The following is an 18,589-nucleotide window of genomic DNA, read 5'->3' as shown; positions in this document are numbered from 1 at the left end:
TACTGCCCACTAAGTGGGTGGGAAAAGGGTGTTGTGACCCTCTTACCCTTCCCACCAGTCTCCCTAACAGCTTTGGCCTTCGGGTCAGCTCAATTTCCCCTCCACTGAGTGGCCATTACTGTGCCTGCTCAGTGATAAATGCTTTTTGTGAGAGACTGCATTGCCGGCAGCTAGCGCTAGGGAAGGCTGCCACCCGGGCAAACTAACATGCTGGCCCGCGATGGGCCCGTTACCTAGCAACGTGCCTGGCCTCACCAAAATGAATAGACCCACAAACAAAAATGAAAAGGAGATAAAACGAGTCAAAGTACAAGGGGCGAAGAGGTTAATATTCCTCTATCCAATAACTTCGTTTTGGAGAATTGCATTTTAACCTTTTTTCCAAAGCCGAAGGTGGAGACATGTATTGAAAATTAAATCAGGCCACATTTGTATTTCTTAAAAATGTTTTCTTTTATGCAGAATTTGCTTTCCCTCTCTATCCACAATTTTCTAACTTTCTCTTCAAGTGGAAGAAGAAGCAACATTTGAGGGGGCCACGAGATGGATATATATTATACTTTTTCTACATCAACTTGCTGTTTGGTGTTGGATAAATGGCTTGGGTTCTCCATTGCCCAATTTCATGTCAATAAACGAGGACGGTAGAGGTAATTTATTAAACATGATGAGAGGGTGAGGTGTAATGTCTTATGCCAGGGAGAGATTTACTCTCATGTTCCTTAAACTAGAGCACAACTAAATTAGGATATTACCTTCATTAGTAAAAATTGTGCTTCTGTAAATAAATGGCTTTTAGCTTTGAGGTTCAGGATAGCTCCCAAATTATTAGGCCACTTTGATATTGTGTGTTTATGTGTGTGTATAATTTTGAGCATCTGTTATGCACTGGGTATTACAGGAGGCCTTAAAAATATGCACTACTATTTGTTAGGTAAAAATAAACACAAGACCAGATTCATTCAATAAAGTAATTGGACAAGTTTTTTAGTGCCTACCAATCCAAGGATTGGTATTTTGTTACTTCCTACTTAGTAGGCAGAAATATAATTGCAGAAATGTAAATGCATATTCATAAGTCTTTCAAATTCCCCTCCTGGCATCCTCGTAACAACTCAGGCCACCACCTCTCATCCGGATTATTGGTTTAGCCTCCTAACTAATTTCCCTACTTCAAAGCTTTCCCCTGTAGTACACTCTCTGCTAAAGTTAACTGCACAGTTATCTTGAGTCCCTTATTTAAACTCCTTGTTTGGTCCCTTATTGCTCAAACTCCTTATCATGACTCAGGAAGCCCCTTGCAATCTGTCTCACCTCTGATGACCGTGCGTCACGAGTCCTATGCTCCTTACACAGCATCTCTTGGCTCCCCGGATACACCACGGTCGAGAGCTCCTTCCTGCTTTGGCACATACTGTTCCCTGCACCTAGAACACATGCTTCCTTGTTCCACTTCTCCATGCAGAAAATCCAGGTCACATACATCTTTTCTGCCCTCAGGCAGAGCTAGTGATCCTTCCAATATGCTCTAATGGCCCTTTCAACCTAGGTCATTGTCCCGCCTTGAGCAAGTCCTTTACTTTGTCTATCCTTATCTGTGAAATGGTGTTAATAACACTTAATCCATAGAGCTGTTATGAGTACTAATGGGTTAATAACATAGAAAGTGCTTACCACCAAGTATGGCATTATCGTAAGCACCCAATGAATATTAGCTATTCTTGCTTTTATATAATCTCAAGTATAGCACTTGTGCCATAATCACTGTTCACATATTTGTCTCACTCCTCAGAGGATAAGATTTTTGAGGGCGGGGCACATGCTTTAATTATCTTTGCTTCTCCTGAGCTGGACATACTCCTAGCCACTAGCGAAGGTACCCAGGAAAGGTTTGCTGTAATAATGAAAGAATTAATGCATAATGTTTCTAAGCCTGCCTGGCTTAATAAGCTATTTTGTTCCCCTTATGGTTTAGGGGAACAAACATTTCACACTTAGTAAGCTTTCCCCATGAGGTTTTGGCTTTAGGATGCTCACTAACACAAGTGTTCTTTTCTCCATCTTCCACCTCTATTGAAAAACCATCATAAACTTCCTTTTATGACACGAGCTGAACTTGAACACTTGAATTCCAGAGTTTCCCAGAAAACCCCTGTAAAGTGATTGTGCTATTTTTTCTTTCACGGCTGTTAGATTTAGCTTCGCTGTAGATTGCCTGTAAACTTTACAGGGTTCAATTTTTAAGCCAGCACTCTGACTTCTCACTTACTTCTCTCTTGTGTTATAAGAAACAGAATCAATATTATACTTTAAGATAGAAAGAATATGCTTATCCATCTGCTACAAAAACTCGTGTTGAGCACAAATCATTATTTTTAAAAGTAGCCACAAATTTGTAGCCTGACCATGGGATAAAATTGCAGGCACCAGGGTCCTGCAGACTCCACATTACGTTGATAGGTGTGTGGCATTAAAAAGAGGTCAGGTGAAGAAAGAACAAAGTGTGGGTGTGGGTGTTGTTTCCAAACAAAGATAAATCACTTCCCAGTGGATACTCTATAGAAGATGAAACTTTTTGATAAACCTAAGAGCCTGACAAATCTTTTTTTATTTTCTTTTATCTTAAAGCAAGGCAGATGTACTTGCGGAGAGAGCACAGGCTTTGGAGACAAACCAACCCAGAAACAAGCTTTGTTTTGCCAAATAACATGATGGGTTAAACTGGCCAAGGTGCTTAATGAACCTTTCTGGCCCTTGGTTTTCTCATCTGTAAAATGGGAATCGTCCTTATAAGACTTTTACGGGGATTAAATGAGACACCATATACAAAAGACCAAGCATAATGAGTGTACAATAGTCGCTCAATAATTATTAGCTTCCTCCAAATTCCTTCTTTTGTTCTTTCTGTTTCTGTCTAATAAAACAAGCCTCAGACACACCATCCTAACTCTGTCCCTGAGGTTTTTCTTTTCTGTCACCATTATACTGGCCTCTGGGGATGAGTCTGTTCTTTAAAGCTCTGGCCCCGAAATAATACTTTCCCCTCAGCTCCCTTAGGATGCTCTGGAATATCAAAAAGTCTCAGGGACCCTGTCGGGGGTGGGAGGGACACAAAGAGTACCAGAAATATTTAAATACTTGGCTCACAAAGCAGTTATAGAACTTAGGACTTGAACCCTGGCTGTTTGGCCCTTATGCCTATGTTTTTAGCCACTACTCTACACCTGCCTGCAGAGACAGGGGCCAGCAACATGGCCCTGGAAAGGACACTGGCCTTGGACCCAGGCAGGCGAAACTTGAATTACTCCTCCACCAGAGACACTTGCTGAAGCCTTCCATGTGCCTAACTGCCTACGTGCTTGGTGTAGCAGTGACCAATGTGGCATGGTCTTTACCTTCCTGGAGCTCATGGTCCACTCAATGCCCTCAACTGCCAGTGTCTTTATCCACAAAACAGGGATAATAACCCCATTTTACCCTTCTATGGAGAAAAATGAAATGATCTTAAGTGACTACTGACTAGCTCCTTTATATATCAAGGGCTTCATAGATGCTGTCTTATTACTTGCTCCCAATAACGTCAATGTGATTTTACATGTAAGGAAACTGAGGCCATTTGCCCAAGTCAGCCAGGGCCGACTCCGAACCAGGTCTATCTGCTGCCAACACACACGTTCCTGACACCATGCTGACGATGGGAAGCAGCTGGCAGAGCACCGGGCACACACTGTAGACGGTGCTCCGTGAATTATTAGTCTCCTCTCTTCCTTCCATTCGGCTATGCCTTCCTTCTCGCCCTCACTCTTAGGTGCCCACGTAATGAGCACACAGAAACAGCAGAGAGTTGGGAAAAGGGCAGAAAGACAGACATGATTCGCTTCCCAGCTCTTCCTAAGGTGGCCCTACAACCAGTGCCTATATTCATTAAGTCTCCCTGAAATCAGTTTGGGTTGCCCAAACATTGGTGGTTAAGAAGATCCTGTAATTATATTTGTGAGTTTTAAGTGGTTTTAGTTTCCCTTCCTTTCTCAGTTTATGCCTTTTAATTTGTCTCCTTGTCCCTCACTCTTTTTCCCTCCTCTGCGCACACCCAGGCCCATGATAATGAATAGACTCAGACTAATTATGAGGTTGTGATTCCATCAGAGGGCTTGGATGCTGCTGCTGTTTCCATCGGTGACTTGAGCAAAGCTCCGGGGGTTTATAACTCATCAGTGCCTTGATGGAAATTTGGCCTGGCAATCAGGGTCTAATTGTTCTGGATGCTGTACACATGTTACTCTAGAGAAAAACAACTTCAGAATCACTCGTTCTCTTTTTGTTATCACTGCTGATCTGTCTCCTAGGTCTGGAATTACTACCTACAGGTAAGTTTGAAGAACGTCTCAGCAGCTAAGAATAACTTGCATGCAGGATGGTCTTGAAAAGGAAGCACTTTGTGCCAAGAAATTATCTTTCATTGACCCTAGTTGACTATTTCACAAGATTTCTGGGAAATGAATCAGTTACCACAAAAACAAAGTGTGTACGGGCAGAGCTTGGCACGTGGAGACTGTGCACACTGTATCTATTGGCAGGGAGGTGAATGCTGATATTTGACCACAATCTTAGTTATATGACTATTCTTTAATCCTCACAACAGCAGCCCTGCAGGTAAGTATTATGAGCCCCATTTTACAGATGAGAGAAATGAAGTTGAGAAAGATTAAGTATTTTGCTTAAGACCTCACATCTATGAGGTGGGATTCAGGTTCGTATCTGGGTGACTCCAAAGCCATTGCTGTTCTACTGTGCTGTGTCTGGAGAGTAAAAAATTACAGCAGCTGGGCTAGATAAGCCACTCAAATTGGGGTGAAAGAGATGGTCTAGTACAGGCGTCCTCAAACTATGGCCCACCGAGGACATTTATCTGGCCCGCCGGGTATTTTTGCCACCCGCTGCCTGTCCTGCTTAGCAGCCGACTCGTCCTGGGCCCACAGTGCGCATGTGTGGAATGTGCGCCGCGCTCTCCAATGGCCCTCCGATGATCTGAGGGACAGTGAACTGGCATCTTGTTTAAAAAGTTTGAGGACCCCTGGTCTGGTAAGTGAGAACAATATTGCTGCAGAGAGATCAGGAGCGGGTGTCCTAGGAGGCTAGGTGGTCAGAATCAGGTGCCCAGGAAGATGGGAGATGAGGAGCAGGTGTCCAGGAGGATGGGAGGCCAGGAGCAGGTGTCTTGGGAGGATGGGTGATCAGGAGCAGGTGTCCAGGAGGATGGGTGGCCACAAGCAGGTGTCCAGGAGGATGGGAGGTCAAGTGCAGTTGTCCTGGGTGAAGAGCACTGGAGAGCTTTGGTTGTGATCTCAGGGTACAAGTGGGGGGAGGTCTGACAAGAGCAAGGTGGGGTGTTGGAGTCCTCAGCCGCTGATGGGGAATGACACTGGAATTCGGATTATGCAAAAGGTGCTAAGAGATGGCTAGTTGGGGGCCCAATTATCAAGAAGGCTGCCAGTAGCTAAGGGGATTCAAAGAAATATAAGACTCATTGTTTCTGCCTTCAAGGAATTCACGCTGTGATTTGTGCAAAGGATTGCAGTGTAAGGCCATGTGGGAGAAGCGCCAATAGAGTAGTAGAGACCTAGCATGTGGTGTTTACTCCCCCTGCACCTGACTGCTCCCCCGAGACAGAGCTGCACTGTAACAGGGCCAAGACGCCCTGGTGACCACCGCCTTGCCTTCCTCTCCAGGCTCTGTGCCCTCCACTCCACAGCCACTGCAAACCCCTCTGTCGCTGTGAAGCCATCTCACACTTCAGAACTTGTCACACCTTTGCCTGGGGCTACAGCCAGCCTGTGAGGTCTTGGCACGGTCTCCAGTTCCAGGAAGCCTCCCCTGGCCCCACCCTGTCACCTGGGGGTCTTTGGCCATCATAGCAGCCTGTGTTCCCCAGGTGCAATGCAAACGCTCGCAGGGCCGGGGCCAGGTTTATTTCGTTCACTGTCGTATTACCACACCCGGCACAGTGACTGGCACGGAGTTGGCAGTCAAAAATATCTGTTGAATGAATCAATCATTCTTTGGTCACTCGGCGTTTAGTATAGGGCTGTGAACTATTTAAAGAGCTCGGCATTGTTCAAAGAGCTCTACGTGTATTAACTCAATCCTCATTACAACCTTATAAGACGGCAATCATTATCATCCCATTTTACAGATGAGGAAATGGAGTCACAGAGTCCATGCAGTCTGCACTGTTGCCTACGACACTGTACTGCTACAAGGAGAGTAACAGGCACAAATACCTTGGACTCACTGGAATTACTGTGTTATTTTCCTGGAGTCCTATTTCTTGAAGGCATAGGGTATATTGAGTAATATTTTATAGGTTTAGGCCCTGAATGAGGTTGTTCATGTACACATTCCCACAGAAATCTCCAGTGCAGATGAAGTCCTGGACTAATATCATCACTATGACTTGTAAATAGGAAGAATCACCAAAGAGACTTACAAGAATATGAGGGAGGTCCAAGGAGGCTGGCCGTCTTCTCTCTGGAGAGTGAAATGAAGAGGCCTCATCTGACTGTGTGCTCACAAGTTCACAAACAAGCTGGCTGCGTTGCCACTAAATATCTTTCATAAGCAGCATCTGCTATAATTTACGTCCTTCCAGAAAGCAACAACAAACCAGCAAGCGAGGTAATTGAGCCCCAGCACCTGCAGGTGAGAAAACACAGATGGAATCGCTCCACGAAGGGGAGATTCGGTTACATGTGAACTGGTCAAGGGAGAGGAGGGGTTAAAACAACACTCTGCTCTTCATGGTCATTCTATCCGTGGCTGCTGCAGAAACAAACATCCCCTGCAAATGTCCTCAGGCTGTGTCCATCCGGACCCAATACTTCCCACTTGCTTGACAGCGTGTCAGCGACGTGAGGTGTGCCCATGGAGGCCGCACTGAATGGTATTCCTTAACAATGTGTGCTGCTTGGCTGTTGTTATGTTGAGCCCCCGAAGCCCACGGAGCTGCCGTGCAGATGCTGGTTGATACCCCACCCGTGTCCCTTGGCACTCATGTCCAGAGACTCTGCCTGGGGGATTTTTCAGGTCACAGGCGCATGCTTGGCCTGGGGGGAGAACAAGCCAGAAATGCTGGAGGGTTCATGGCCCTGGGCGCAGCCCTCAAAGCAATAACAGACGGGGAGTTGGTGGACAAGTAGCTCAGCTCCCTCGCCCATCAGTGGGACAATGCTGGGGCATATTCCGTGTGGCTTCCCAGAGCTCTCCAGTGGGACCTGGGTAATACTTGATAACACACTCCTTATGAGTTGTATCGCCTCCCTTATTCCCCTCCCCACTCGCCGCCTCAGTTTCCCTATGATCATCTTCTACATAAACTACTTGCACTTGCACGCTTTTCTTAGGGCCTGCTGCCGGGGAGCCCCAAACTAAGACAGCTGAGCCCCAGGTATATAGAGACAACTAAGATCGCCTCTGCCTTCAAGATGTTCACAGTCTAGAAGACGAGACAATCAAAGCAAATCGGTGATTACCGAGGTATGAAAATTGCTATTAATATACTAAAGGCATGCATGGGGAATTATGGAATATAGAAAAGAATCACAGAAGACTACACAGCAGGGCAGAGGTGGGTGGCGTGGAGCAGTCAGAGAAAGCTTGCAGGAAGAAGCTAGATGTGTTCATTGTTTGCTTCAATGATAAGTATCATGCTATAAAATAGTTTAATATTTGTAGAAGAAATGCTCTATAAAACAATGCACATATGTATACAGTTACAGAAACACACAAAAAAATATAATTTTCCCTAAGTCAGATTTTTAGATCCCTAACGGTTTGTATGCTGAGAAAATGCTTTTACGATGTGTGTATGTTGATTTATATCATCCCTGAGCACCTGGGTTTGCCACACACAGTCAGCCTGCAGTCAGGATGTGTAAGCACACCGAGCTTGTGCTCTGCAAGCCCTTTGTACGTGTCCCTCTCCCAGCGCACTGCCAGCACTTGTCTGTTTCTATGTTGCTCCCCAACCCTACCACACGTCTGTTATGCTCCCTGTTGTTTTCCATGGATGACATATAGACAATGCATTATTACGTACTTCTTTGTGCTTATTGTTTCTAGCTCTGACACTAGAATGGAGTGGTGTGGACCCCCTTACAGCAGTCCATAAAGGCAGAGAGCTTTCTGTTTTGTTCGACACTGTACACCCAGCACAACAGTGCCTGGCAGGTCATGGTGTCGGTAAAGGTGTTAACAGAATGGATTGTTGAATGAATAAAAGACTACAGGCTCCTTGTAGAGAAAGGTAAGGCCTTTCACTGGTCCACAGCACACGATCTGGCACTTGGTACACACCTTCAGAAGGTTATCAAATCATTTTTTTAAAAGCCCAGTGTTCAAGAATATTCTATGTTAGTGACAGCAGGGAATCAGGGCAGAATGTTTAGTACTCTTTCCATTTTTCTTCTTTTCTTGGTGGTTGGCACTTTTCCTCAAATAGAAAATCATTTCCATAATCACAGTGGTCATCACAGAGGTTCTGTGTCAATCGCGCTTCCTATTTCTTTGGCTGTCTTGGGCGGATCCCAGAAGCTCTTTCTCACACATCATCAGAGTCTCAGAAGAGGGCTGGGACCGCAGGCCAAGTTGATGTGGAGTGAAGTGGCCGCTGCCAGTGCAATTACCCAAATGAGAGTCTGGCCAGACTGCCCAGGGTTAGCCTCTCAATTCCTCTCACAAGTCCGGTCTTGACAGGTGGTCAGGTTACTTTCAAAAAGGAGATAATCTTTCTTGAAAGAGTGAGTTGCTAAATATCCAACAGAGGAGCCGTGCAAGGAGAATAGTTCCCAGGACTCGTGGAAGCCGCACACCCTGCGTCCACACCTGCTTTCACTTGGGGCCTCTCTTGGCAGGACTCCCGTTGGAGTAGAACCTTTCTGAGATGTTTTGGTCTCCCTTAGGAAGCTCTGGGTACTGGGGACTCTCAAATCTGGGTATGAGCTGGAAGATCATTACTCCAAATTCCTGTCTCCTAGCTCATCCTTTGGTAAACTTTCTAAGAATAGTCATGGCTTTTGTGATGAGGGCTTTTGACATTTGATTTTAAAACTATCCCGATGAAACAATAACGATAACACCAACAATAATCATAATTACAATGTATTGAACTCTATGTGCATTATCTCATTTAATTTAAAAAACATCCCCATGGGGGAGGTACTATTGTTATTTGCATTTTACAAATAAGAAAACTAAGGCTTAAAGAGATTAAGTAACTTATCCAAGGCCACATGTATAGTGGGCAGTGCATCCTGGATTTAAAGCTGGATGCTTGATTTCAGAGCCCTCTGTTCTTGGGCCTGTGAAAAGGACATAAAAGGGCAAAATCCTCCGGAAGATTGGAAAGCCATACCCTTCAGTGATTTGAGTCTCTAAAGGACAAAGCTTCACACAGGAGCCTCTTTGCTAACAGATTTTATATGAAGGATGAAGGATGTAACACTGAAAAGGTAGACGAGGAAGTAAAATCCTAACTGCTTATTGCTTGTAAGGAAATCCATTAATGTATTTTACAACCTGCTGGTGAATAAATGCAACACCCAGGCAGAGCAAAAACTAGAAGTCCAGTCTCTTGACCTCCTTGCAGTAGGTCACTCTTAGGGTGGCAAGTGCCAAAACTAATATTGCAAAATGTCTACTAGGATCAGAACATGAGTAACATCTTGTTCTTTACTTACATTAGTCATGTTAGACTGTATTGTGCTTCAATAACAAATAAACCCTACATCTCAGTAGCTTAAAACACTAAAAATTCATTTCTCACTCGTGCTGCCTGTTCACCTCAGGTCTTCTGCTCCGATCTTCTCACTCAGAGGTACGGGCTGATGGAGCCTTCCTCACCTGGAATGTTGATGGTTGCCACGTAGGAGAAGGGAACTTAGCAAATCGGTCACTGGTTCTTAAAGGTTTCTGCCTGCAAGTGACAAGTGTCACTTCTGTTTGCAATTCATTTTTTTAAGCAAATCACATAGTCCCAGATAACTTCAAGTATGTGGGGAGTTTGCTATGAATAAGAAGAAATTGAAATATTGGTAAACAGCATTAATGGCTCCCATATCAAATCCTTTAATCATATTCAATATGCTTAACTAAGAACAGATGAAATTATTCACTTAATAAATCATGATTATTTCAAGCAGGTGATCACCTAGTCTACCAGCATTTTTACTTTAGTCATTTTTTGTCTGTTGATCAGTGTCTCTCACAAAGCCACGAGCTCTTGAGGCAGTGAGTGGTCTTGTTTATCTTTGAACCCCATGCCTGGTACAATGCTAGGAGCGTGTATATTAGTGGCTTGGGCTGCCCTAACAGAACACCAGAGACTATGTGGCTTCAACCGCACAAATTCATTTTCTCACAGTTCTAGCAGCTTGAAGTTCAAGATCAAGGTACCAACATGGTTGGTTTTGGGTGAGGGCTCTCTTCCTGGTTTGCAGATGGCCATCTTCTTAGTATGTCCTCACATGGCCTCTTCTCAGTGCACGCACACAAAGAGAGTGAGCACTCTGGTGGCTCTTCTTTTCAAATGTCCTTTTAGACACTAATCCTGTCAGATCATGGCCCCATCTTTACGATTTCATTTAACCTTAATTATTTCCTTGCTCCAAATACAGCCATAGTGGGGGTTAGGGCTTCAACATATGACTTGGGGAGGGGCACACACATTCAGTCCCTAACAGCAGGGTAGCCTTCAATGTTTTCTGAATGAATGGATATATGGATGAATGAATGATTGTAGTTAGCCAATAGTCATCCTTTAGCATCTAGTCCCTGAGCACTTGCCCTTTTTTCATCTTCCTTTCCCCATGGGGAGGCTCGTTTACACTCCTTCCCCCATGTGAGGCCCGCTCATCCTTCAAGACCCAGCTAGCACAGTGCTGCCTTGAGGAGACCCTTTCTCATCTGCATGTTCTCCTGTACCCTCTCAAGCCTGCACTTGCTGCTTCCTCCCTTCTTCTGGAACACCTGATAACTCCCTCAGTTAGTGACTGATAACACATAATCACTTACACACTAGAGCATCTCCCACACTGGTCTGTGAGCCCCTACAGCGCAGGCACTGGTAGGTGTGAGGTGGCTGCCCCAGCCTTGGGGCCTGACTCATGTATGTGCTCAAAATGTTTAGGTCAAATAAATAAATGGATTACTAGGTCTTCAGGATTATATCCCTTTCTGACACATTGGTCTTCTGTGTGTGTTTGCTCCCATATTTGACATGCTATTTACCCATAAGACTGGGGCCGTCATTAATACGAAGAGGACCAGAACACACATTATGCTTGTTGTTAAAGCACGTTCAAGCTCAAAACATAGAAGCAGTGGGTCTTGTTATCTCACCTTTGCTTGATTCATTCTCAGTTAAGACACCCATCTGGCACCTGCAGGCTTGATACTGTCTCTTCAGAATATGAGCAGTGCTCCAGGTGGCAGGGAGCACATCTATTCACCACTGCATCCCCAGAGCTCAGTGTGAGACGTGGCACACAGTAGGTGCTTACTAAATAAAGAATTCTTGAATGAAGGAATCCACCAAAGCCTTACAAACAAATGTCTCAGAGCATCATTTTAAGAGGCTCTAGGAGTTTAAAGAGGAAAAGACCATGGCATGATGGAAATCTTGACTTAGAAGATATTCATATCACATACCATTGGCTTTGATTCTAAACTGTGTTATTTTGAAATCTCTGAGAAGATAAGACAATTTCTCCAACTCGTGAAGATCTGTGTGATTGGAGAGCCTGTAGGAGCATCGTTGGCATGAACACAGGCTTTGTGGGGACAGAGACCTGGGTTTGAATCTCTCTTATCAGCTGTGTGATCCTGATTTGGACACTTCAATTCTGTGAGTGTTAGTTTCCTCATTTTCAAATTTTCACAGTTGTGGGAATTAAATAAGATAATGTAAACTCAGACTAAATAGTAAAAAAAAAAAGACTATTCGTATTAGTTAATTGCTTTACCTTTAGGTACAACTCATCTCAAATATTCTTTCCTTTATTCACTTTTTATTTTTTTATTTTTACTTTTTTATTTTAGTATATTATAGGGATAAAAATGTTTAGATTACATATAATGCCCTTGTCCCCCATCCCCCCATGTCAGAGCTTTTTAACTCAATAAATATTTATGCCTCGATGCCAGGAAAATATATTTTAGGGAAAAATAGTTGTTTTTTAAAATAGCAGAGACTGAGAGCCTCATTGGTCAGTACAGAATCTCATAAAATCCCTGAAGAACTTCCCAACATCTTGCCTAAGCTCCTCCTGATATGATGAAAACTCCTTCCTTCTTGGCTACCGTATAAATCTTTTTCAACTCTTAGCCCCAGCTCCCCTGTCTGTAATTCCTTTCCCTTCCCCTGTTACTCTGTGCATCCATCTTCTCACTCATTCATCTCATTTATTCAGCCATCAAACTTTTATCAAGAACCTACAATATGCCAGCACTGGGTAAGGTCTTAGGAATACACATTCAAATAAGACCCTATGGGCCCTCAAGGAGCACATGGACTACAGAGGGTAAGAGGTAAAGGAACTATTACAATATACAGTGAGTATCAGAAAGAGTGTAGGTGAAGGGTGCATTGGTGATACAGAAGGGTGTCATCAAGTCTAAGCCCTGGGTGGGAAGAGGGGAAGGTAGTATGTCTAAGAGGGCTTCGCTAGGAGGAGTATCTAAAAACACTGAGTCTTGAAGGATGAGTATGGGTTTGGCAGGCAAAGAAAGGTGCTCTGAGTAGGGAGAAGGGCAAGATGAAGACCCAAAGCTGACAAGTATGTTATCTGCAGTTGACTAATATGAAATCACAGATATTTAACTGGTTTTGACCTACAAAACTGGCAGTTTTTCATAAGATTCGCCCTAATAGGTCAGTCTGGCTAGAGTGTATGTATGCTGAGGGTGTGGTGTGCACATATTGGTGGATGTACCCAAACGGCCTTGTGTTTGGGGATGAGGAGGGAGGAGGGAAATAAACAAGACTAGAGAGGCAGGTGGAGGTTCAATCACAAACATCCATATATTTATCCTGAAGGCAGCATGGGCCACAGAAGGTTTCTGGGCAGGGAAGTGACCCAGTGATGTGCGTAACCCTGGAAAAATGACTCTGGCTATGGAGTAGAGAAATGTCCTCATTCGTCACCACCTCGCCATGCCCCCAGGGGTGTCCTAGTTCCTGTGGGCTGAACCCCTGCAGCATTGCTGGTACAGCCTCTGTCTTTGTCCCGGTGGAGCCTCACTGTCCCCAGCCCCTGTCTCTCCACCTTCCCAGCCCTTCACTGCAAACAAGGACTCTGCGTTCAGCCATTGAGCTGCCTCTGAACTGTCCACGTAAATGGACGCATCTCCATTAACTGACGACCTAAAGAGAATTCTGATTCGGAGTCCTGAGCAGAGGAAATAAACAAATCTTGGAATTTCAGTGTTACTGGGAATGTCATCTCAGCTGATGCTGCTTTGTGAAAAGGCTGGTGAAAATGCTGGCAAAATGTGTGCTCCATTGTTGGAGAGGGCAGGAGGAGATTGGACCTCCACCAGCTCCAGTCCTGATGTCCCCTGCTCCGTAATGCTCTGCTTGATCCCTGCATTAACCGCTTTCTCCTTTGTGCCACCGCAGCACCCAGCACCCGGCTTTCTGGGGCTCCATCTTGTAATTGTCTCCATAAATGTATCCCCTATTTGACGTCCAGCTCGCTGAGGTCAAGGCCGGAGTCTTTCCTCCTTAGGTCCCCACCGGAGCAGGCTCCCTATTCTGTCCGAGGGGTGCACGTGTGGCTGTGAATAAGCTGTGGCCTTGCCTCTGTCCAGAAGGTGTCCAGAGGGGGGACGGAGTAGCTCCCTACCCTAGTTGAAACTCAGTCAATACATACTTGCAGGGTGGAATGAAATTGTGGGGTTCCGCGCCAGTGCAAAGCCTGCGCGCAGGTGTGCGGGCTCTGCATGGGGAGCCCGGGAAGGAGGCCGGGCAGCCATGGCAGCGGATTGTCCCGTCTGCCCCTGCAAAGCCGCCCGATCGCCTCGCGGCCACCAGCAGGCCCCGGCAGAGGCGGCGGCCGGCGTGCGCGGGCCCCGCAGCCAGAGTGGAGGGTGAACCCCGCGGCCTCTTCAGTCTATTTAGCAGGCTCTGAGATGTGTAAGTACATTATCTGCAAGGCTGGTAAAGAGCGCTTGGGGAGGATTTGTGGGTCTGTGGGAAGGACAAAGAAAAATGTTTTCTAATAAATTATTCACCGTCTCACAATCCCTTTTGGGCAGATTGTTGCTCGGCCTGCCCCGCGCCGCCGTGCGCCTCTCCCTCGGCATTCGGATGCGCGGCTCCTCACCTCCAGAGAGCAGCAGAGATCTCGGGCAGGCTGCTGCGGCTAATGGTGGCAATTAATAACTTGTCATAATCCCGAGGATGAAAGGGAAGGCGCCCCATCAGCAGGCGGGTCATGCCGCTGCTCGGAAGCAAATGAGGTGCAGGTGTGGCCTCGGCGAAGCGCCGCGCTCGCCACCCGGTGCGCCGCCGCCGTGCCAAGCCCGGGACCGAGCGCCACTGTCGCCGTCCCCTCGGCGTGCAGCCCGCGGAAGGGGCGTCCCCGGAACGCAGCAGTAAATCAGAGCACGCAGCACAGAACCTTCCAAACCCTTAATTGCCCTCTGCGAACACGGTTAACTCTGACAGGCCCAACTCGCTGGGTTTGGGTTTTGGTTTTTCCAGGCTTGGTAAGAATTGCACCCCTCAAACCCTCCCCTCCACGTTATCCCCACCCCTACCCCGTGCGAGCACCGCACACTTTTGAAAGTGAACATGGTGCAAAACCAGCCAGCGTGCCTGATTTGGTCTGCTCTCAGTTCCCTCGTGGGGCTGGAAGACACGAAATCCTCGTTAGGGTTTTGTGAAACAGCCAAACAAGGATCACTTATTTCCAGACAGTTCCAACCCAGTTGCCTTTTCTCTTGTTTCCATTCCTGTGGGTCAGTTCTGCTTGAAATGAACCAAGTTTACAAATCTCTTCTGGTTTGTACACTCCTATTATGCATACGAGGTGATGCATTTGTAACTGTCACACAAGTCAGGGTGATACAGCACTCTCATCTGACCCTATTCATTTAAATGGGTGCGTCTTGATGACATTGATTCATGTTATAAGTTATATCCATGCATTATAATCTTTATGTGTCACCCTACTGGTTATTTCTACTACAATGCGAGGGGGGGTGGGGACGGCACTGCAAATGATGGTGAGAAGGATTTGAGAGTGCTTTGAGCAATATGAAGTCCATATAAACTCCAAAGCTTCCTGGATAAGTTTATTATGTGTCCCTATCTCGAGAGAAGGAAATTTACATGCAGAACGGTCCTGGCCGAGGTGTCTTTTGCTGTAAATATTCTGCTGACTAACTTATGAATATTTGGAGAATGTGTGCTTCCAATGCATATTGCACCAAACTAAAGGGGTAAGTAAACATGATTATGCATGCATGTAAGTCTTTATCAAGGTGGGGTTAATAATGTTTTAAAGCAGAACTATTTCTCATGAAAATAGCTGCTCTTAATAGCCTCTGTCTCTTTATTGTGCTTCTTACTGAAACATAAATCACTAATATGTTTTCAGCGGCAAAGTACTCTCTTTTTCCATTGTATTCACAGATTTAGTGGCATTTCAAATAGATAAACACAAGCAACATCTATCAACACTACAAAAAGGGCGCCTTAATCAAAGCTCCAGGTCCTGGGTCTCAGCATCTCCATTTACCTTGAGATAAATCCATTGGTGTGACCACCACTGCACCGGGTGACAAATCACCCCAGCCCGCCGAGCAGCGCAAGGGCTTATTGGCCTTCCTTTAAGTGGTCTTACCCTTCAATGAAAAGGATGGGGCTTGTCAAGCAGGACCAGATTAAAGTTAGACAAAAAGAAATGATCTGTTATTAGAAAACTCCGATTGAGAATCACAAAACAGGAAAGAAATATGAATAAAAATTTCCAGGGGGAAGACCATCTGATCCCAACAGAAATTAACTCCCATTATGGGTGTAAGGTAATAGATGGCCTGCAGTTGGAACTAATGAGGATTTCAGATTAAGGAGGTGTGGGGCTCTGCTCGGCTTGAGGGTGTTAGCAGCTGCTCTGGGCATTCAAGTGCAAAGTTCAGGAATGGTCTGGGTTTCTGGCTTCTGGGCTGGGTGGTGGTGTTCAGGTGGGGCATTGAAATTCCAAGCTCTTAGAAGTGAGGACTCATTCATGACTGCTTGGATATTCTCAGAAAGTTAACACTGGCAGGAACCTCAGGAGTGGGTTGATCTCCTCTTGTTTGAGAGAAGGGGCCAGTATGGCCAAATGTGGAGAGTGCCTTGCTCAAAGTCACCAATGGTAGGTAGGGCTGACGGTAGAACTGAGATGATCTGTCCTCTTCCAGTTCATTGTGACTCCATTATTTGGCCTAATCCTAGGAGATGACCTTGTTCTGCCTCCAGATCTAAGGATCTTGATTGTCTTCCAGTTAACTGGAAAGAAAGGAGAAAATGGGGTCCCACAGTTACTGAGCCTTCTTAGTGTAGTCTTGAGTGAAAGACTGATGAGTGTGCAAACAATGGCTAATGCTTTTAGGTTCTCACCAGGTGCCAGGCACTGTCTATGAGTTCTCATTGAATCCACAGTTAGTTACTCTTGTCATTACCCCCATTTTACTGATCAAGATACTGAGACTTAAAGAATTTAAGCAACTTGGCCAAGATCAAATAATAAATGGGGGAGCTTGCTGTTGAACCCAGTCAGTCTCTCTTGAGACCTTATGCTCATAACCACTATGCTATACTGCTAGGCAGAGACTTGTGTTTGTTGTGAGAAACATTGTGCAAACAAATAAAATGTAATAAACAAAATATATGTGATAATATATACACATAAGGGGTAAAAACTTGGATGCCAAGGAAAATATACAAAAGATCACTGCCCAGATCCCTAATATAAATAAATAAAATATTCTGATTCTCCCCTAAGAGAAGGATTAGAAAACCACCAGGCTACCAAGGATTAGATGCTCAATTCCCTATTCTTTTAAATGTATAGACTATAGGAAGACACAGAGCATATGTATCCATAAAGAAGGTGGTACCACATACTACAGAGAGTATTTGGAAGCCTATGATCTTGTATTCAAATACCAGCTCTGTCATTTCTAGCCCAAGCAATGACCTCTGTTTCTCATTTTAGTTGTCTATATCTGAATCTTGAGCAAGTTACATAACCACTGTATGCCTCAGTTTCCTCATTTATTAAACGAAGAAATAATTTCCCCTTCACAGGTGGTTTATGAGGCTTAAATGAGATGATGGATGTCAAGAGCCCAGCAGAGTTCCCGAGCAAGAGTAAGCTGGCTGTGCCCTGGCCCGTCGAGAGCCGAGTATGGCCCTCTGAAATAGCCCCCACCCATTCCTCGTGCAGCGTCGTTGGAAGGGCTGACCTCAGTGAGGGTGCTGATCTCAGAGATGCTGAGCAGAGTGGCCTGGCCCACACTCTGCCCAACGTCCAGTGAACACATAAAAATGCACTAAACCTCTGGGTGCTGAAACCTCCACAAGGATAAACATTCAGCCATTTGGAGATGGCTGCGATTTTCACTGACTTATTTCAGGCCTCATGTTGGGCGGGTATGGGCAGGGATTCTTAAGTAAGAAAGAAGGCGAGATATTTAAGATCGCTAGAGAGAAAGAAGTGGTAGAAACACACCTAAGGAACTACAAAACAGAAAAAGCAATCCCAATCCCATATCTGAGAATCCTAAACCCACATTTGCCCATGCGGTGAGCTAACAGGTCCATGGGATCCAGTGATACAATCAGATGCCACAATTATCAGCCGAGTCTACTGCATTTCCCTGTGGGCTAAATTTGAGAAAACAAGTTTAAAGGCAATGTTGGTCATTGCTGTATTTGATTTGTAAGTATTTCCTTTTATTATGATTGCACTTATGGAGGCCATTATGTCACGAGCTTGTTTTCTCTATAATTATTTATGCAAAGAATCAATCTGGGTAAAAGAATGTTTTACAATCATTCTAATCTTAGAAATTTGTAGCTAATAATATCAGGGGAAGCACTATATGCCAATTACTAGTGCCTCTATTCATCAATATAATAACAAGTACATATTCTCTGTGTTTAACTGTACAACTCAATCAAGTTTAAAAGGAAAAATAAAATAAAATATCTATATCAAACATTTCTAAGGTCTAAAATGGCTCAAGCATGTATTATGTCTCATTTTTATTTAAAGGCACTAGAATCGCAAGGCAACAATGATAGACAATTATAGGCTCGAATATTGATGTATTTCGCATTTGTGTTTGTGTCTAAATACCTACTGCCTTCTCGATAAACTTCAATTAAAAAACCTTCAAGTACTCTGACTGTAATTTTCTGATTAAACGCATACACAAGACTCGCCACCAACTCAATAATTTTACGTAGATGGAATTTTCGTGTTTGTTATGCAGTTAAATGTGAGAAGCAGGCCATCTGATAATCATTTTGTATTTAATATGA

At 44.8% G+C, this 18,589-nt stretch overlaps 1 long non-coding RNA gene across 1 annotated transcript in view; it reads left to right on the top strand.

The window, feature by feature from the left end:
* The window catches only part of LOC142876837 (uncharacterized), a 174,250-nt gene extending 155,866 nt beyond the window's left edge, over window positions 1-18,384 (top strand). Inside the window, exons 2-5 of the long non-coding RNA XR_012923653.1 lie at window positions 6,408-6,699; window positions 7,401-7,533; window positions 8,119-8,302; window positions 17,351-18,384. This is a non-coding gene — a long non-coding RNA (uncharacterized LOC142876837). The remainder of the gene's footprint in view (window positions 1-6,407; window positions 6,700-7,400; window positions 7,534-8,118; window positions 8,303-17,350) is intronic.
* Window positions 18,385-18,589: the final 205 nt, after the last annotated feature.

Source organism: Microcebus murinus, chromosome 2, assembly GCF_040939455.1.
Source record: "Microcebus murinus isolate Inina chromosome 2, M.murinus_Inina_mat1.0, whole genome shotgun sequence".
NCBI lineage: Eukaryota > Metazoa > Chordata > Mammalia > Primates > Cheirogaleidae > Microcebus > Microcebus murinus.
This window is presented reverse-complemented; position numbering and strand designations above follow the sequence as displayed.